The following is a 21820-nucleotide window of genomic DNA, read 5'->3' as shown; positions in this document are numbered from 1 at the left end:
GGCGTGAGGCACAGTGGCAGTCCAGCTTTGGTTGGAGCATTCCAGAAAGGCAGCAGATTTGCAGCAATCCTGTACCCCCCTGCCCCACCATCCTCTGCCATGTGACCGGCAGCTCTTCCCTGGGAGGCAGAAAGGCTTCCCTGACCCTGGACCCTGGGCTGGGCCCCGAGATGGAATTTAGCTAATGAGACGCTGGCAGAAGAATGAAGCCAGACTGGTAGTGCACTGGGGAAGCCTCCACTCCTGCTTTCCTCTTGTTTCAGAACAAGAAACCATCCAGTGAGCCTACCGACTCAGGGAGGGCAAAAGGCACCCTACTTTGCCGCAGGTGCAAGAGCATTATTTATACCATGCCTGGTGCTGTGTGTGAGGCCCTGATGGGGCTGGTTTATCCAGAGTCATTTCCCTGCCCATAGCCAACTGACACAGAGACGATGACTGCTGCTTCCTCACTGGTCTCCATGGTCTGTAGTGGCTTCCACACAGATCTAGCTGCTCGGAGCACATGGGGACACTCTCATGGTGCCTTTGTTGACACTGTTCATTGTTGGACAGTGACTGTTCTGCTGGACTGGCTCTGTCTCTGTCCCCTGGGCCGTGGGCGGGTCTGACCCCTAAAATAAGCCAGAACCAGGGTAATCAGTTCTGGATTTGACTGCCTGCCAGTGGTTTGGGACAGCTCTCAAGTCTTCCCAACATCTCCCTTTCTCCTGGGGACAATGGGTAGACCCCAGTTACGGAGAAGACTGGTCCTGGTCCGCAGGGTACCCATGGCAACCAAGGAACTTCACAGGGAGGGAGAGAGATGGACAAGCCAGATGCAGGTCACGTATGAGAAGACAGAGCCCCAACTGCAGCCCCTCAACCACACCTTGATCCTGGACCTTCCTCAAAGCCTGGCAGTTGTGGGGACCTTTCCCTCCAGCCCCGTTCCCTCCATGGCTCCCGTCACCAGTGGCCCATCCTGAACAGATGCTTGGACACCAATATTGACGGCAGTGTGGCTCACAACTGCCAAAAGGTAGTAACCACCCAAATGCCCATTACCGACGATGGGTAAACAAAATGTGGTTCATCATGCAACAGAATATAATTCCACCTTAGAAAGGAAGGATATTCTAACATCTGCTCCCACATGGATGAACCTACAGGACATGATGCTCAGTGAAATCAGCCCATGACAAAGGATTATTATTGTATGAGTCTTCCTATGAGAGGCCCCTAGAGGAGTCAGATTCATAGAGACAGGAAATAGGATAGAGATTGTCAGGGCTGGGGGCGGGGATGGGGAGTGATGGATAATTGGCACAAATTTTCAGTTTGAGAAGATGGAAAATATCTGGAGACAGATGGTGGTGATGGTTGAACAACAGTGTGAATGTGTTCAATACAGTGAATTGTACACTTAAAAATGGTTAAAATGATTAAGTTTTGTTATGTATATTTTACCACAATTAAAAAAAAAATGACCTGTCATATGTTCTAGATCCTTGAGGCCAGCTCTCACCTGGCGGTCAGACAGCAAAGCCACTGGATCAGTGAGATCAGAGAGGTGGGAGTGGGTTAGAGGCCTGCTCCTTCCCTTCTGCCCCCTGCCTCCTGCCCTTGCCCTTGCCCTCTGCCTCCTGCCCCTGCCCCCTGCCCTCTGCTCCACCCCCTGACTCCTGACTCCTGCCCCCTGCCCTCTGCTCCACCCCCTGACTCCTGACTCCTGCCCCCTGCCCTCTGCTCCACCCCCTGACTCCTGACTCCTGCCCCCTGCCCTCTGCTCCACCCCCTGACTCCTGACTCCTGCCCCCTGCCCTCTGCTCCACCCCCTGACTCCTGACTCCTGCCCCTGCCCTTGCCCTCTGCCTCCTGCCCCTGCCCCCTGCCCTCTGCCTCCTGCCCCTGCCCCCTGCCCTCTGCTCCACCCCCTGACTCCTGACTCCTGCCCCTGCCCTTGCCCCCTGCCCTGGTTTCAGCAGGAACCTCCAGCATTCTTATTGCTTTAGGGAAACCCCAGGTGTTGAAGTGGCCATTAGGGAGATACTGAGGACATAGAGTCCCCCAATGCTCTTTGGATGCCACACAAGGCAGCAGCCCCCCTCAACCCCGGCTGTGGTGAAGCTGCGTGGGGCATGCTGACTGCACTCCCTGAGGGAGGGAGGCTCCTTATGGCTGGCATCCAGCTGCAATTTGAAACTTGAGTGAGTAGGATTTGTTTGGATGGGAAACAAAGATGGGAACAACCAGGGCAAAACCAATGAGCAAAGATAACGGGGGAGGGCAGGGAAGGCCTGGATCTGCCAACCTGGGCTTGCTGGCTGGCCTTGGGAGCACAAGCAGGCTACCCGAGCTTTCTGTGCCAGCCTCCTCACCTAGGATGTGAGCTGCATAGAGTCTTTCTGGTGGGGCCCCCCATGATCCTGCCCAGCTACCCACACCTCTGTGATCCCTTCCCTGGGCATGCGCTGGACCCAGGGACTTGCTTCAGACAGCAGCAAAGATAATGGGCCCTGTCCATGTGGCTGTACTGGGTCCTGTAGTCACTCTCACTGGCCCTCTGGCTTGCCAACAAGCTACTATGATGTAGGAGGCCCACATGGGGAGGAACTGAGCAAGCCCTCATTCTGACAGCCCACGAGAAACTGATCCCACCAGAGACCTCATGAGCCTTAAGACAGGACCCAGATCAAGGAACCAGCCTCCACAGCAGTTTCCAGACCCACTGAGAAACTGCTGTGATGACAACTGTTGGTTTAAGCCACTTCACTTGAGGCTAATTTGTTGCACAGCCTGGGAATGCCATACAGTCAACAGTCCTTTGTTATCCCTAATGCCTGCTGGGCTCAATCTAATTCTCTACCAGTAACTTCATCTTCCGATTCCCCCCAACTCCCAACCCCCAATCCAGGATCCTCAGTCCTCACACTCTCCCACACACACGCACACACACGCACTGTCTACTGTTTGTCAGCCAAGACAGAGGCTTCCAGGGTTCAGTGTCTCTGGGGAATGACTACAGGAGAAGTCTCGAGACTGAGGTGCCTGAAAACAAGGAAATGTTGATGTTTGCCAGCCCCCCATAACCCGTCTGTCTTTTCAGCAGGAGGATCCCAGGAGGATGGCCCTGGGCTCCCAGCGAGCCACAAACCTTGAACGAGACCATCCAACTGTATCTTCCCTTTCAGAGCCAGAGCCTGGCATTCCCCTGGCTGCTAACACACAGGAGGAAATCCATCTGCTCTGTTTGTTTTCTTGGGTATTCAGGAATTACATGTGTTCACCACACACACAGCATTTCAATTCAGGCCTTTAATTTGGTCTCCAAGGAAGAAACATGGACATTGAAGTTCTTATGACTAAATTTGGGCCCTTGAGGACAAGGCAATGGTGGGCAACTGTGTCAGGTGGAGAAGCAGGAAGGCTGGGAGGCTGGGAAGGAGGCTTGAGTTCAAGTTTAGCTCTGCCCTGAAAAGCTGGACCACTTTGGAAGACTCCCTTCCATCAGTGAATCACTCCTTCTTTTCTGGTTTGGCTCCAAGACAGATGATCACCACCAGCCAGAGGCCCTGGCTGCTGAGCGGTGAGCCTTCCTCCTATTGGGAAGAAGCACACTGCCATTGAGGTTCCTTGCTCAGTCTCTTGTGAACTGGGTTATCATGAGTCAGTTCCCCAGAGCCTGAGCTCTCAAGGGCTGGGTGTCTGCACCAACCACGCAGAGAGCCTCCCCTTGAGCTGACCCTCCCCCACTTGCTGAGTCGGGCTCATCATTTGTGACATTCTTGCACTGTCACAATGTCCTCTCACTTTGAAAAAACAGCCTTCACATGACCTTTGCCCAATAACTTTTCTTTAAGAGTCTGCCAGGCCACAGAGGACAGACTAGACTCTAGGCCAGCGGTAGTCAACCTTTCTATACCTAACACCCACTTTTGTATCTGTGTTAGTAGTAAAATTTTCTAACCACCCACCGGTTCCACAGTAATGGTGACTTATAAAGTAGGGAAGTAACTTTACTTTATAAAATTTATAAAGCAGAGTTACAGCAAGTTAAAGCATATAATAATAATTACTTATCAAGTACTTTATGTCAGATTTTCACTAAGTTTGGCAGAATAAATCCTTAAAAAACGCCTGACCTGTGGTGGCCCAGTGGATAAAGCATCGACCTGGAAATGCTGAGGTCGCCGGTTCAAAACCCTGGGCTTGCCTGGTCAAGGCACATATGGGAGTTGATGCTTCCAGCTCCTCCCCCCCCCTCCTCTCTAAAAAATGAATAAAATTTTAAAAAAGAACTAATAAATCCTTATAAAACAACTTACTATAGTTAAATCTGTCTTTTTAGTTATACTTTGGTTGCTCCGCTACCACCCACCATGAAAGCTGGAACGCCCACTAGTGGGCAGTAGGGACCAGGTTGACTACCACTGCTCTAGGCTATAAATTAGGAGCCCCTGGACATGTAAATCCATTAATTCGTCAAAAGAATATTTGCTAAATCTTAGTGTCCAGAGAGAGACCAGAAATCGTCATGTGACTGCCAGGAGGCTCAGGCAGCACAGTCAGCTCTACTCAGTGCTTTGTCCTGGGACCCACAAGGAGTTGTGGGACATCTGTGCTCTTTCCTGTGCCTCATCTTTTGCAGTTGTACCAACACCCCACAGACAAAGAAATTTGTTACCAGGCGCCTTTACCTGTCCCCAGATTGTCTGTGAAGAAAGAAGCTAATCTAAAAATGTCGAGATCATAAGCCAACACCATAACTTATGGTACCCAAGTAACCTTCCAAACTGGGAGCTCCTTGAAAGCTAAGGTCACCTCTGTCTTCCAGTGCTTAGCTGTGGACATGGCAAGTAGGGGCTCAGTGCATGCATGTAAGATGGATGAATGGGTGGATAGGTGGATGGGTGGATAGGTGGATGGGTGGATGGATGGATGGGTGGATGGATGATGGGTGGGTATATGAATGGATGGATGGATGACAAACAAATCTTTGTCCAAGGAACAGAAGTTCTTGCCCAGAATCTACCACTTAGTAGCCTGGTACCTTCCCTCATTTCTAAAATGAGATGAAGGTAGTTTTTTTTCTACTCAATCCATATGTTTGTTGTGAGAATAAAATAAGATGATATAAAGAAAGTTCTTTGGCTACCTCCATAGAATTATACCAATGAGAGGAAGCACTGCTCCATAGAAAATATTTTCTTCAGCCTAATAATTGATTCTAGAACTCATTGATTCAATCAACTATTTAATGAATCCTCTTGAGGATGCTGCACTTTCAAAGTCCTTGAGAGGCAGGATTCAGAACAGGGAGGCTAGGTAAGATAAACCATCTCACCGTAGACAGGGCTGCACAGAGTATTCTGTGATTCAGGTACCTTTGATAAGCTGTGAGGCTGTAGAGGGCAGGTACTATCTCTGCACCCTATAATCACCCTGGTCAGTAGAAATGAGTGACTAATAGGCCCCAAATATCTACTGCAATGATTGCAACAATATAACCAAATCATAGCATGAGAGAAACACAACTTTACAAAAAAGACAACAGTGCAGAAATACTAGAGTAAAATGCTGAATATGAACTCTCTCCTGGTACAACTCTGAACTTAGAGTAGTTATTTATACCCACTGAGCCCTATTCCAGAGATGGCATGGGGCTTTCATGTGTGTGAGAGGGGAACAGGGACCTAGGGGAAGGTGAAGCATGTGGAGGGGGTTGCCACCCTCTTCTCTACATGAAACAGTCTAGACAAATAGCCTGATGCAGCACCTGACACACAAATGCTCAATCCAGAGCAGTTTATGGTCACAGGAATTTGCCATTACCTGCCACTTTGGTCTGGGACCCTCTTCTTTGTCTTCCTTCTCTGTGCCACTGGCTTCCCTGCCCCTTTGGATGGGATGGGAAGTAGTGAGGATGGTGGGTCAGGTCTCAGCAGGGACAGGAGCATTGCAGCCAAGCAGAAGGAACCGGACTCCCTGCACAAATGCCTCACCCCCTCTACCTCCCCACTCCAGGCATTGTCCAGCCAGATCCCAGCTGCCAGGCTTTGAGGGTCCAGTGTTTGCTTCTGCTGGGTGTGGACAGGGGCAGATCCACCCCTGGACTTGCCTGGAGCTCTAGACCAAGGCAGCCAGGCTGAGCTGGGCTGGGAGAGAAAGGGGTGTGGCTATTTCTGATACACCCGGGCTTGTCCTCAGAATAACCCCAGTGGGAGCTGGCAGGCACCCACTGCTGGGGTCATGGGAGACAGAAAAGGGAACACAGTGGCAGCTGTCATGCATGACAGCACTGTGAAAAGGGCATAGCATTTATTTGAGAAGTTTGGGATTGAGGACTGGTGAACTGACCAATGTTGGTAAATATCAAGAGTTAAATGACAGACCCCCCTCATTATCAACCCTGACCCCAAGTTGCAGACATCACACTTTCTAAAGGACAGGAGCTGGGGGTCAGGAGAGACTTACTGCATTAGACTTCCTCATATCACAGTGTTGCACTTTGGCACAAGAAGGAACAACTCTATATTAACCATGGACTGTCCCTGGGAGCTGGCCCCCAAATGACCTCTAATTATTACAGAAATCTCTGACTTCTGGGCTGGTTTCTAAGGTCACAACTGTGGCTGTTCTTCAAAGGCAGCCAAAGTCAGGGGGAACTGATCAGTAGAGAAATCAGATGGGGGCAGGGGTGGCAGGGGAGTGGGAGGTCACGTGAGGCCCGCAATGTGTTCAGGACCCATCCTGTGCTCTGGGGTAAGTGGACGAGGAAGTATTTATTCCCTTAGTATCAAGATCTAAGTATCAACCTCCCATTGAGTGGAGAAGCTATACAAGGCCTGGACACTGGAGCCAGAGCAGTGGCCTCAGGGTCCCAGGTGGCATCCAGCTCTCCAACCACCTTCCCTGAGAGGTTTTCCTCAGGAGAAGCTTGTCTAGGGACCCTATTATACTGAGTAGACAGGGACCAGAGACATCAAATGTCTTCCAATGTGCACACAACACCACCATGGGGCTTACTTTCCTGTGTCCACTTGGCTGGGCCATGATGCCCAGGTGTACGCTCAAATACCAGTCTAGGTGCTGCTCTGAAGGTATTTTTTAGATGATGTTAATATTTAAATTCAATAGACTTTCAGCAAAGTTGACCAGCCCCCCATCATGTGGGTGGGCCTCAACCAATTGGTTGAAGGCCTTAATAGAGGAGACTAAAGCTCCCCCAAAAGTGGAAGAAAGAATTTTGCCTCCCAGGGGTCTTTGGGCTCAAGACAGCAACCTCAACTCCTACTGGAATGTCCAGCCTACAGCTGTGCTAGCCAACTCCTTAAAATCAGTCACTCTCTCTACCCTCTCTACACGCAGATGTGAATATAGAGATAGACATAGATAGATACACAACCCATGGTTCTTTTCCTTTGGATGTCCCTGACTAGTGTACTACCCTGTCCTGGACACCACCAGGGTCCCCAGAGTCCCATATATACAAGTCATCTTCTCCCTACCCCTAAAATAAAAGAACAGGATGAAAGACCACCCTATGCTAAAATTCTGTGATTTGACTTTAATAAGTAAATCACAAAATAAGACTGAGTTGCGCCTGACCAGGCGGTGGCGCAGTGGACAGAGCGTTGGACTGGGATGCTAAGGACCCAGGTTCGAGACCCCGAGATCACCAGCTTGAGCGCGGGCTCATGTGGCTTGAGCAAGGCTCACCAGCTTGGACCCAAGGTCCCTGGCTCAAGCAAGGGGTTACTCAGTCTGCTCAGGCCCACGGTCAAGGCACATATGAGAAAGCAATCAATGAACAACTAAGGTGTCGCAATGAAAAACTGATGATTGATGCTTCTCATCTCTCTCCGTTCCTGTCTGTCTGTCCCTGTCTATTCCTCTCTCTGACTCTCTCTCTGTCTCTGTTAAAAAAAAAAAAAAAAAAAAAAAAAGACTGAGTTGCCACAGCCCGTCCCCTGGAAGCTAGCCTGAGCACTGATTCACCTGTCTCCAGTGCCACCAGCCCTTTGGCCAAAGGCTTCAATCCTCCTGCCAGACACCTGGGGGGCTGGGAACTCTGGTTAATATTTGAGGCAACACAATGTTCTCAGTGTAGAGGCCCCAGACGATATCCAACCTGTAACTTCTAGTCTAACCGCCCTGGTGGTTGCTCACACATGCAGTTGTGGGTGGAATGGGGAAGAAACAGGAGGGGGGGCTGATGCTGACCTCCTCCTGCAGACTGTGTGCTCCCTGGGGTGGGGGTCATACGATAACACATATGGTGACCCCAAAGAGGCCGACGGTGCTGCCAAAGATCTCCACGGTAAGAATCTTCACAAAGAGCCTGGGGTTCTGTGCATCAGCCAGGGCGGCTCCACTGATGGACCCACAGTGCCCACACAGACGTCACAGAAGAGGTTAGACAGGCCCACAGTGAAGCCAGCTCCAAACACGGAGTCACCTGCATGATAGTTTCAAAAGGCGATGGCTTTGGGGGCAGTGGCACTGGAAGGCTCAGCCCTGTTGCTGACAGTTGCCATGTTGATGCTGTAGATAGCCACAGCCTCACAGAAAGTGAGACTGACCAGGTTCTCGATCTTGATCCTAAGACCTTGACTCCTCCCCCAATGATGGGTGAGCCAATAATATAGACACCCCCACTGCCCCAAGCACAGACAGGGAGATAGCTAAGCCAGTGCCAGGGTTTGATCACATGAAGAGGGAAGTTTGTCAAGAGTCAGGCCACATCAAATCGGAAGCACAAGTCAAAAATGGTACAGCGGATCCCCATGACTGTGCAGGCCCTGAAGGCCACAAAGGTGCCAGCATAGAGAGACGCTAGCCCTGTCACAGCAGCAACAATGGCAGTGCACGGTCAGTGGGAACAGAGCTAAATCCGCATCCCTGCGTCCACTTTCCAACCCGTGCTCAGTCCCCTGGCCCCGCACTATCACCTGATGCACCCATTTGCCAGACTGGCACCACTGAGATGTCTTACCTCATCTGCCCAGGAGGGGTTTCCAGGATTATTCCCACTTTATAGATGAGGAAAATAAGGCATAGAGAAATGCATCCCAGATCACACATTAAGTAACCCACTGGGGCAGGGTTGGACCTAGGCAGCCTGATGCCTGAGCTCATGTGCTAACCACTTGGCTTGATGGTTTTCGTGTCCCTGTGAAAAAGAGAGGCAAGCATAATTGTCATTCTGTGAAGAAACTCAAGTCACAGATTCCTTAAGTAGCTCTGAAGGCCACACAGCCTTTATTTTATCTCTGACTCCTGCTCTGTGTCTTAGAAACCGTGGCACTTCCATTCGCAGACACTCTGACTGCCTTCTCCCCGCCTCACCTTTCAGATGCAGTGTCCCTCGGACTTTCCCACAGCTTGGCAGAGGCACTGTGACATCACAAATACACAAGAGACAGATATCTGCTGAGCTCTGAATGAATCAGACAGACAAAGTTTGGGCAGCCAGGGGGAGCTAAAAACCCCTACAAGCTTAGCGAGATCCTGCCAAATGGGTGATTGGCTCCCACTGAGATGAGCTTTAATCAATTATTAAGTAACAGTTTAATATTTTAAGAGCTTTCTCAATCACAGAGAAGTGAAAACATTTCAAGATTTTCTTCCCTTAGAGCTTCTGAAATAAAAACTAAAACAACTGTAGGCACCGTGACATAGATTTAAAAAAAAAATCCTTTCTATTGAGATAATTGAACATCTTTATTATCTTATTTTTTTTAACTTCTTCTGTATTCTCACACAGCCCAGCCTGACATGGGCCCACGTGGGTGCTCAGTTCTGACTGCCTGACACTCCAGCACCACTCTGCGTGAGGAATGTCAGGAAACGTGCCACTCACCGACAGTGCATGGCAGTCCATCCTCCCAAGCTCTGGATGTGGGCCTTGTGATAGAGTTCCCACATCTGGTTTTAAACTTTCATCATCCATCCTTCCAAGGTCTGAGCCTCCTGTTCCTTCTTGCTGCTTCCCAACCTTTCCCTTTCCAGGCAAGAACCAGGAAGCAATGGATAGAGGGCAGTGGAGGGGAGAAGGGTTAAAACACATCACCACCTATGTGATCAGCTCCATTGCGCTAAAGGTAACTAAGCTCCCATTTTTATTTTGTTATAAATTTCCCTTTGGAATCCAGTACCATGTGCCTTCTTCCATCCATGCATCCATTCATACACCCATCTAACTGTTCATCCATCCATCCATCCATCCATCCATCCATCCATCCACCCACCCACTCATCCATCCATCCATCCATCCATCCATCCATCCATCCACCCACTCATCCATCCATCCATCCATCCATCCATCCATCCATCCATCCATCCACTCATCCATCCATCCATCCATCCATCCATCCATCCATCCATCCATCCATCCATCCACTCATCCATCCATCCATCCATCCATCCATCCATCCATCCATCCATCCATCCACTCATCCATCCATCCATCCATCCATCCATCCACCCAGTCATTTATTTATACAAAAAACAACATGTGCCAAGTTCTAAGTTAGGTGCTCAAGGAGCTCACTCTCTGAAGGGAGACAGACCTAGAACCTTATGTGCCATTCAGAATTCTGGGTGCTAAACCAAAAATGTCCTCAAGTTATGCTAGGCACAAGGGACAGAGGGCCCTCCTCAAGGCAGGGGACCTCACAGGGAAGGGCCTCTGCATTCAGTCCAAGGAAACCAGATGGGGTGTGGCATTGCCACTTCAGGTGAGACCAGCACTAAGATGTGAGCCCCCAGCCCCATTTGGATCATCCATCCTGGCCTCAGCACACTCTGCCTCCTGCCCCTTATGTGAAGACACTCCAGCTGTTCTCTTGGGCCTGCAAATGGGGGTCATGTTGAAGTGGACTGCATGCTGGACAGACCCCCACATTTCCTGCCCGCACCTGCCTTCCAGGTGGGGCAGAGGGGTTCACAGCTGGGAGCCCATTCTGCAGACTACTCAGGTTCATTTGCTGTATCTAGATCATGCTGTGTCCTAATTAAGGCAGACTTTCAAGGTTGAACTGCATTTGCAGAGTTTTCTGAAATGGGCCAGCCCTCTACACACCCGACTTCCACCTCCTCACCCAGATCCCCTGCTTCCACTCATCGTGGGGGCCCCTCTGCATAACAGGGCATAAGAACCTGCTTTTGGCTTTTCTGAACATCAAGCCTCACTAACCAAGGGGCACTATGACTGACTTGCCTCCCTAAAACAGAGGTGACTGACACACTGAGAAACCCCAAGCTGCCTGTGGCTACAGCATGTGCTTCTCACGCATGCAGGTTGTTTCCACTGGACATCACCAAGGAGGAGGTGGGTCTGAGGCAGAAGCCGTGGCCATGGGGACGCATGGGCAGAGACCAGGCCCAGCCTTTTCTACATTCCTTGGGTTCGATAACAGGGTTTACTTCAACTCATCAGTTAGGGGATCTCTGTATCCTAAGGACAGTACATAAAATATTTATTAAGAAGAATCTCTATTTTTAACTGGGGATGATTTCAGTTCTATTATTCATGCAGCCTCAGAGGACAGGCTTCCTGCCTGTGGGTTTCCAGGAGCTGCAAGACAGAGCAGAGGCAAATCTGAAATCAGAGAGGGACCGGGGAGAGTGAGAAGATTCGGCTGGGGTGGAGGAGCCACAGCTCATGTCTCCGACAGTTTCAGCCAAACCTCCACCCAAATTCTGGTGTACAAGTTGGTGAAAGCTTTGGCCCTGTTTTAAACAGAGTCATCTGCACCCCCGACCAACCCTCTTGAGACTCCCGCTTATAGGGAGATGGCCCTGAGCCCTGCAGGAATTCTTGAGCATGGCCCTTTCTGGTTTTCAGAGCCCAGGGTAAACCTTGCTGTCAGAGACAGGCACCACTTCCCCTGCAGCTGCATGCTGACCAGCTGTCAGAACCCCAAACCCAAGCAAGAACACACCTGGTCTCCCTCTGAGCTGGTGATGACCCCAAGGGAAGTGACCCACTGGGGGACAAGGGTTCACACCCTCTGCTCCTCCAGATTCTTGGGTACAGAACTGCCCAACACCTGGTCCCTTGCAGAAGGGAGGAGGCCGCCCATACAACCACCAGACTACAGCTGGTACCTGCTCAGTAACCAATGGCAGACACCAGGTACCTGGGGACACATACCTCTATCCAGGACAGCTAGTCCTTCAATTCAGCAGACTAGGAAGTGACAAGAGGAGGGAGATGGACACACGTGATTTCATGCATTCCCCATGCAAGCCTGTGACCGTGGCGTCATTGCCACCACTTTGCAGAGAAGGAGTCAGGCCGCTTTTCCTCACACACTGCAGACACATCAGGCAGGAGGCCTCTGATGGGGTCATGCTCTGGCTGCTGCCTGCCACTGAGCCATCCAGGTGCGACCCTGGCCTCACTGTCCTCACGCCTCTACTCATTCCCGCATGTTTGTTTTTTTTTGTATTTTTCTGAAGTTGGAAACGGGGAGGCAGTCAGACAGACTCCCGCATGCGCCTGACCAGGATCCACCCGGCACGCCCACCAGGGGGCGATGCTCTGCCCATCTGTGGGGTCGCTCTGTTGCAACCAGAGCCATTCTAGCACCTGAGGCAGAGGCCACAGAGCCATCCTCAGCGCCCGGGCCAACTCTGCTCCAATGGAGCCTTGGCTGCAGGAGGGGAAGAGAGAGACAGAGAGGAAGGAGAGGGGGAAGGGTGGAGAAGCAGATGGGCGCTTTTCCTGTGTGCCCTGGCTGGGAATCGAACCCGGGACTCCTGCACACCAGGCCGACGCTCTACCACTGAGCCAACCAGCCAGGGCCCATTCCCGCATGTTGACTGAAGGGGGCCAGAAATGCCCCCACAACTGCCCTTGAGAAGTCTTGCCATGCCAGGTACCCGAACCCTGCTCCAGACACCAGGCCAGCCTGCCTGACCTTGCCCAGCGCATTGGCCAAGGGTGATACTGGGAGAAGAAGGGACCATACATGGGGTTCAAGAACACCAGGGATGAACAGTCGGGGATAGAGCAACTAGGTCAGTGCCAGAGGGCCCCTTATAAAACCAAATTATGAGACATGCTGTGAAGGGAGCATGCGGGCCATGGGGAAGGTTGCCAGGTCACAGTGGCTCAGGCCACAGGTGCTTGGTTCACCCTGGCCTATGTCCTGACTCTCTCTAGAGCACAAATCCTTTGAGGGCTGTGGCCACCCAGGGCCTGGCTCCTCAGCAGAGAGCAGGAGGGTGAGGATGGGAAGGAGGGCCGGGGTGGGGAGACACTTGCCTTTCTGGCCTTGCATCCTGATACCCCTTCCTGTGCTCCCTGTCTCTCTGTTACCCCTCCTGGGAAGACTTGCAGCTCAAGCAAACCCACAGATGCAGAAAAGCCCCACTTCATCCTGGCCTTGCTCCCCTCACTCCCTCCTCAGGCCCGCACAACATCCTGGGACAACCCCCAGGCCGCCTAAGCCCTAAGTGTGACCTTCTCCTTTTTCTGCTCCATGCCCTATGTCCCAGATGTTCCCTTATCCCCTCATGAAGTCCTGATTTCTGCTGCCTTTCAGCTTTGCAGCCCCAAATCCAGAACTGTCCTTCCTCACTCCCAGGCTCAGCGGCTCCCGGAAACACCCGAGGAGCATGACCCTGTCTTGGGGCCACACAATAACATTTGATAAGAACCGTGCACGTAGGCAGGACTGTTTCTCATGAGCATGTAGTTTCTAGTTTCAAATAAAAGTTATTAGGGATAAAAATGATGACAGAAATTATGGTGTCATACTTTCTAAAGGGAAGGAGACAGAGGCCCAGGATTGGTAGGAACCCTCAGCTGCCAGATAAAAACCAGGAAACAGCCTGACCAGGCGGTGGCGCAGTGGATAGAGCATCAGACTGGGATGCTAAGGACCCAGGTTTGAGACCCCAAGGTCGCCAGCTTGAGCACGGGCTCATCTAGTTTGAGCAAAGCTCACCAGCTTGGACCCAAGGTTGCTGGCTCGAACAAGAGGTTACTCGGTCTGCTGAAGGCCCGCAGTCAAGGCACATATGAGAAAGCAATCAATGAACAACTAAGGTGTCGCAATGCACAACCAAAAACTAATGATTGATGCTTCTCATCTCTTCGTTCCTGTATGTCTGTCCCTGTCTATCCTTCTCTCTGTCTCTGTAAAAAAAAAACACACCAAAAACCTGGAAACAGCCGGGGATCCCCCTATCCAAGCCCACTCAGGCTCATGATTGCCCACTGGGGCTAATTAACCAGCTTGGCCCAGGGCTCTATGCATCCCACCACCACCCCTGATTGTGGCTATACCCCCAGCATCCCATCCCCCCCAGAGCAGTGGGACCCCTCCTGGGGAGCTGTGCTGCCAGCCGACGTCCAGGCCGACCCTCGACATACAGGAAGTCCAGACTTGCGGAGGAGGAACAGCAACGCTCAGAGAGGCCACCCACTCGCCAGCCTCACTGCAGTCACAATGCTCCTTCCTGGAGGCACCTGTTCCCCTCCCCTGCCACCTTGGCTGGGCCACATTGCCTATGCCCCTCACTCTTTCCACATCCCAGCGAACAAAAGATGTTTGACTCAGAAATGAAGACATGAGATGTTTCTCTCCTCCCCCAAGTTCGCTGGCCAGGGTGCTCCAGGGGGGACACACCACGAGGACTTCCTAATGACCCAGGGACTGCCTTTATTTATTGCTCTCTATGGACAGGCTCCAGGGTACCCAGAAGTAGTAAAGAGAAGCGGCATCCCAACCACAGGCACCCTGGTGGCCACGGCAGACACCAGAGCCGGGGCTGGCGCTCAGCTCTGTGGACAGCGGCTGGTGAGAATCACCAGGCCCCCTTGGAAGTAGGCAGCCAGGGTCGAGACCTGAGCAGATGGCAAGCAGGATCCACAGTCTGCCTCTGTGGGTCATGGCACTGCATGCTGCAGCTGACCTGGCTGGAGGGCCCTATTACAATGACCCGAGGGTGTGATGAGTACCAGGTGCTTTATATATTTCCCCTGTCTTCTTCCCAACAATCCCAGGTATCATTAGTGCCATATTTCAGGAGAGCTCATGGGCCTTCTGAGAGGGTAATTTATGCAGTGGCCCACAGCTGGTAACTGATGCTGCTGGGGTTCAAATCCAGACTTGGCGATGTAGGTGTGCTCTTAAGTGTGAGGCTACCTGGTTCCATTAATGCTCTTCGCTTCACACAGATACATGCACTTTCAAACATACACTAAATTGCTCAATTCAAGCTACACACGCACAATTAACCATGCCACCTCTTTCCCTAATACCCTCATTTATTTCTGAAACCCAGTCCTCCTCTGAGGCCGAGCCCACATCCAGGTGGTGTGTTTGTTGGTGAGACCTGAGAGAGCCTTCTCCACCAGGCCAGGCTGCCGGTTGCAAAGAGCAAAATTTAACCAGAGAGGGAGTCATTGGAAGGGTGATTGGTACCTCAGAGAAGAATCAGAAGCCGGAAGGACAAGCATGCAGGAGCCTGTGCCAGTCAAGGAGGTGGCTGGGCAGTCGCTAGGGGATGCTGTGTAACAAGCAGCCCCAAGGTCTCACTTGCATCAAACAGCAGGTTTTATTTCTTGTTCCCTCCAAAGATATGTTGACCACAGGTTGGTAGGAAGCCTCCCTTCACCTTGGTCACTCAGGGACCCAGTCGCTATGCCAGAGAGAAAAGAAAGAGTGACCTGGCCTGACCTGTGGTGGCGCAGTGGATAAAGTGTCGACCTGGAAATGCTGAGGTTGCCGGTTCGAAACCCTGGGCTTGCCTGGTCAAGGCACATATGGGAGTTGATGCTTCCTGTTCCTCCCCCCTTCTCTCTCTATCTCTCTCCTCTCTCTCTCTCTCCCTCTCTCTCTCCTTTCTAAAATGAATAAATAAAATTAAAATAAAATAAAATAAAAAATGTTTTTTAAAAAAAAGAAAGAGTGACCTGGAGAGTCTGAAATGCCCTGGCCTGGAGGGGCCATAGGACAACTCCAACCACAGAGGACAGAGTGCAATTCAGCCTGAAGAGGAGATGGAAATACTCAGCCACACACTGAGGATGATCACCAGTGTCACCTCTCTTCACCTGTGTTCCCGGGAGGTAGGTTAGTATAAAAAGGTTGCCCAGGCCTTTGGCCAGGTCCCTGGCTTCTCAAGGACAACTGCTCTGGGGCAGGACCAGCTCTGGGAAGGGTAGAGCCATTTCTCCACCCAGGGGAGGTGGCTCTGCTGACCCTTCTGAGAGCTGTGCAGGCCCCAGGGACAGTGGACGTGGCAGAAGAAGCCCCTCCTTCTGAGTCCCTCACCCAAGCCATGGAGAGCCACTGGGCTTCCCCTGCCGGAATGGACACTCCCAAGTTCCAGCAGAAGCTGAAGTGACCACTGAGCGCAAAGGGCACCCGCTTGGTGCCTCTGGTGGCAGGTCCTGCTGCGGAGGGGCGGGAACCTGCAGCCTGTGCCCCCACTGCAGTCCTATTGCTTTGTTGCATTTGTTCCTCATCTGCCTCACCCCTGAACTTTGTCTGGCTCTTCACAGCTATATTCCCAGTGCCCAGACATGGCCGCACAGTCTCGACTGATTGGTGACTGGCTCCTGGCCATCCTGGCCCAGAGTTCTTCTTCCTGTGATGACCTCCCCTAGGGAACCTCCCAGGGGGGCCTATGAATAGTCCAAAGAGGAGCTGTGTGGCAGGTGCTGAGGCTGGGATCCTGAGTCAACCTCTAAATTCCTGTGTGTAATCTCAGTTCTGCACTTGTAATGGGGTGCGGACCACACAACCCAGCAGTCTGACTGCTGGGTGTCTAGCACAGCAGCCATCTTTGCAGCAGTGTTAGTCACTGTTGCCAAAAGACAGAGGACAACCCATCACCATGTGAGAGGATGAACACAACTCGGTCTAGCCACATGGCAGAAGGAGATTTTATCACACACTCTAAGGATGAACTTCGGCCCTGGCTGGTTGGCTCAGTGGCAGAGTTCCGGTCCAGCATGTGGATGTCCTGGGTTTGATTCATGGTCAGGGCACACAGAAGACGTGACCATCTGCTTCTCCACCCCCTCTCCTTTCTCTTTCTCTTTCTCTCTTCCTCTCCGGCAGCCATGGCTTGATTGGTTCAAGTGCATCAGCCCTGGGCGCTGAGGGTGGTTCCATGAAGTCTCCATCTCAAGCGCTAAAATGAGCTCAGTTGCGAACATGGCCCCAGATGGGGGTTGTCAGGTGAATCCTGGTTGTGGTGCCTGCAGAAATCTGTCTTTCTATTTCCCCTCCTCTGACTTGGAAAAGAAGAAAAGGGAAAAAAAGGATGAACCTTGAGGACATTTGCTCAGTGAAATGACCCCACAAACAAAGATACAAATATTCTATGATGCCATTCATCTAAGGTACCCAGAGTGGCCAACATCACAGAGAGTAGAATAGGGGTTGCCAGGGACTGGGGGAGGGGGTGGGGGAGCAAGTGTCCACTGGGGACAGAGTTTCACTTTGGGACAATGGACAGAGTGTGAAAACGGCTGACCAGCTATGTGAATGTAGTTTATACCACTGACCTGCACACTTAAAAATGATTAAAATGCTAAATTTTCTTATGTGTGTTTTATCTTTTTTAATTTATATTTTTAAAGGAGAGAGCTGTTTTACAAGAGCCCAGGCTTTCCTTCCTTCTCCCTGGCTTGGCACTGAGGAGTCCCTAAGCCCGGGAGCCCTGCAGGCTCCTCCCCTTCTCCCCCTGAGTCATCATCACTATACTCAAGCACCCGAGCGAGGGAAGAACAGCAACTATTGTAGTCAGCAGGAACTCAGGCCTCCACAGACTAGTGCCCTTCCCAGCACTTTATGGGGCTTGTCCAATTAAACTTGGACATAGCCCAGCAAGGTAAAGCCACTTGTCGGAGGACACACAGCATCTGAGGGAGGAGACGGCCCCAGCCCAGGCATGATGCTGAGCTGCTCCTCTCCCTGCTGGGCTCCCTGGCCACTGCACACTGTCAGTGGTGTCTGCGGTGTTCCAAGTCTGTGCTCAAGGAGTGAGGGGGAAAAGGCCAAAGAAACAGGTGGCGCCCACACCTCAGTCCTGATTCCTGGGCTGTGCCAGGTCAAGATTTCTGGAAGGCATGCTGGGCTGCCAGGAAGAAACTGCCTGTCCTTCTTCTAGCCTGGCTGCAAGGCCAGCCCCATGTTTTTGTCCAGATGGACACCTGGCCCTTCCTGTCCTGCCCTGCATGACCCCCCAGCTACCCAGTTGTGCATCCACCCCTGCCAACCAGCTCTAAGTGCTGCAGGGCTCATCATACTATACCTGAGCTCACAGTCTCTAAAAACCACAATGTTTGCCTGTCCTATATCCCCAGGAATTCAGGAAGGCAGCTTGGGTAACACAAAGGGCCCTCGGGCTAGCCTGGCCTTTATCTTAAGGAGCCAGCACAGCTCAGACTTTTTTTTTCCAAGTGAGAGTAGGGGCAGCAACCCCTGTCTGGAGCTGATGCTCTGCCCACCTGGGGACATGCTTGCAACCAAGCTATTTTTAGCACCTGAGGCGGAGGCTCCACAGAGCCATCCTCAGCATCCAGGGCTGATATGCTCGAACCAATTGAACCATGGCAGCAGGAAGAGAGAGAAGGGGGAACGGTGGGGGAGGGGGTGGAGAAGCAGATGGTCACACCTCCTGTTTGCCCTGACCTGGAATTGAACCTAGTACATCCACACACCAGGCTAATGCTCTACCACTGAGCCAACCAGCCATAGGGCTCAGATGTTTAGAACCCAGCTCTAACCCCTGTGGCACCCACAGTACACATGGGGAAGCAAATGTCTCCAGAGGTCTCTGGGGAAAGTCTGTAGGCTGGGGCTATAGGTGGCCATGTGCCCCCACAGTGGGTATTTGGGACAGAAAGGACTTCACATGCACCCTCCACGAGTGGAGGCACAGCAGTGCCCAAGTCTGTGTCCTGGTTGTGTGACTAGTGACCTGTGTGCCCATGGCAGGTGAGAGCCCATGTAGGGGAGGGAGGGCATCTATGCAGGGAGGCAAACACTCCCTCCCCACACACACACAATTTGGGCACACCCTCAGCAAGCTATAAATGCTATGGCAGCAAATAAATTTTACAAAGCAATGTGTCCTCTCTCTTCAGCTGGCCCCAAGAGGCTTAACTTAATCATTCTGGAACAATGTCAGAAGGTAGCCAGGGATGCACAGATCCCTGCCTTCCAAGGCAGTCGGTGGCCTCGCTGGGGCCTATGGAGACTGCAGAGTCTTGGCATAGCCAGCCAGGCAGCATTAGGAAGTCACCCCAGTGCACTTCCTCCTTTCCCCACCAGAACCAGAGCACTCAGGTGGCCCATCCTCCCTCCCTGGAGAGAGGAGCAAACATGCCCCACCTCCAGTGGTCCCCCTCACCCCCAGCATCGGACCATCGTCCAGGGAGGGGTCTGCAGGCTGCAGCCACAACAGCTCCAGCTCTGTCCTCTCTGGGAAGGGGTGAGGTCTCCAAGAAGAAATCAGGCCAACAGTGGCCTTTCAAGTGATGCCTGGAAGGGGTCTTGTAGCCTGTGAACTAACACCAAGGGCCACCTGCCCCAGGCCACACAGGGGTCATGGTGACACTGGCTGCCTCATGAGGCCCTTCGCTCGCTGTCCTGGGAGCCATTGCACCCATTTCTGGAGTGTAGAGTGGGGTTGCTGCTCTGGTCTTAGTAGCCAGTGTGCCAGTTCACGGGAGGGTGGCAGAGAGGGCATCTCCAGTGCAAGCCTCACCCCCACCCCCACCCACCTTCTCCCTGGCCCGCCCCCTAAGTCTGGGTTCCAGGGAGCTAGCTGCCTGTGGCCACAGAAAAGGAAAACCAATATAGGCTTTGAAGAAACATTTTCTGTGAATGGTCCAGTCACCCTCCCTCCAGCTTCAGGAACAGCCCTGGCAAGAGGCAGGCAGCCAATCAGAGAGGGGCCACTGCCCTCACAAAATGGCGCCACTCTGGGGGGGGGGGGTTTCCCTCCCCCAGGTTGCTCACGCACTCCCTGACACAAAGGCTGTCCTTCCTCTTGCATCTCTGCTATCTTTTTAAAGGGAATACTGCAGATTCAAACCACAAATTAAATTTTTAATGAAACCGCATCCCAGGAGTGCCGGACGCAATGCAGTATTGATGAGATCCCAGTGTCCAGCCAGCAGGAGCGCACCCCGGAAAGCTTTTTAGGATGTTATGCAATATAGAACCAAATTAATTATTTGCAACAAAGGGACTCATGTCTCTGTAGTGCTGCTGGGCTCTAGTGAGTGTAAAACGGTCGCTTGTCATGATGGCAGCTATAAATGGCAATCACGGGAGGAAGCTGTGACTTCACAGACCTGACACTCCAAGTGTGAGGCCAAGATAAAAGGACAGAGAGCAGGGAGAGGAGATGTGTGTGTATGACAGAGAGAGGGAGGAGGGGGAGAGGGAGAGGGAGAGGGAGAGGGAGAGAGAGAGAGAGAGAGAGAGAGAGAGAGAGGAAAGACCCACCAGGGAGCACTTAGGCCTACAAGCCAGATACTGCAGCAAAATGCAGCAAATGTCTCTGAACTCCCCCCACCAGCTCTCCGAGGCATCCCCTCACTTAAAGGGGCAGCAAGCAGGGCTGGATACTTCTAGCTGGGGGTCCAATTGAGGCACTCCCTCTGGGAATGACAGCTATCCATGTGCTGGGGCTGTCCATGTATACAGGGTGTGAGGCAGTCTAAGAATGGCCATCAGCTGACCTGTGGTGGCGCAGTGGTTAAAGCGTCGACCTGGAAATGCTGAGGTTGCCAGTTCGAAACTCTGGGCTTGCCTAGTCAAGGCACATATGGGAGTTGATGCTTCCAGCTCCTCCCCCCTTCTCTCTCTCTGTCTCTCTCTCCTCTCTCTTCCTCTCTGTCTCTCTCCTCTCTAAACATGAATAAATAAAAAATAAAAAAATAAAAAAATAAAGGATCTTTATGGCCCTGGCCGGTTGGCTCAGCAGTAGAGCGTCGGCCTGGTGTGCGGGGGACCCGGGTTCGATTCCCGGCCAGGGCACATAGGAGAAGCGCCCATTTGCTTCTCCACCCCCTCCCTCCTTCCTCTCTGTCTCTCTCTTCCCTTCCCGCAGCCAAGGCTCCGTTGGAGCAAAGATGGCCCGGGCGCTGGGGATGGCTCCTTGGCCTCTGCCCCAGGCGCTAGAGTGGCTCTGGTCGTGGCAGAGCGACGCCCCGGAGGGGCGGAGCATCGCCCCCTGGTGGGCAGAGCATCACCCCTGGTGGGCGTGCCGGGTGGATCCCGGTCGGGCGCATGCGGGAGTCTGTTTGACTGTCTCTCCCCGTTTCCAGCTTCAGAAAAATACAAAAAAAAACAAAAAAAAAAGAATGGCCATCAGGTCTGACCAGGCAGTGGGATGTGGAGGACCCAGGTTCGAGACCCCGAGGTTGCCAGTTTGGCGTGGGCTCATCTGGTTTGAGGAAGGCTCACTAGCCTGAGCCCAAGGTTGCTGGCTTGAGCAAGGGGTCACTCAGTCTGCTGTAGCCCCCCTGGTCAAGGCACATATGTGAAAGCAATCAATGAGCAACTAAGGTGCCTCAATGAAGAATTGATGTTCTCATCTCTCTCCCTTCCTGTCTATCTGTCCCTATCTGTCCCTCTCTCTGTCTCTCTCTGTTTCTGTCACAAAAAAAAAATAGAATGGCCATTAGAAGGTGGGCTTCCAGGTGGCCAGGTCTCTGTCTTGCCAGTCTTCCCTGGTGGGGACACCCTGCTGTCCCCACCTTCCAGCCGGCCACTAAGGGGCTTTACACATGGTAGTAAGGAGAGAATTGGTTGGAGTTGGGAAAAGGCCACCAAACAGGAGTATTGGGAATGTT

General features: G+C 52.2%; 1 pseudogene; it reads right to left on the bottom strand.

Annotated features, from left to right (window-relative positions):
- Positions 1-8241: 8241 nt before the first annotated feature.
- On the bottom strand, positions 8242-8694 carry LOC136404238 (V-type proton ATPase 21 kDa proteolipid subunit c'' pseudogene; annotated as a pseudogene).
- Positions 8695-21820: the final 13126 nt, after the last annotated feature.

The sequence above is a fragment of the Saccopteryx leptura genome, chromosome 4 (assembly GCF_036850995.1).
Source record: "Saccopteryx leptura isolate mSacLep1 chromosome 4, mSacLep1_pri_phased_curated, whole genome shotgun sequence".
In the NCBI taxonomy this organism is placed as follows: Eukaryota; Metazoa; Chordata; class Mammalia; order Chiroptera; family Emballonuridae; genus Saccopteryx; species Saccopteryx leptura.
Note: the sequence above shows the minus strand (reverse complement) of the source record. Positions and strands in the feature narration are given on the sequence as shown.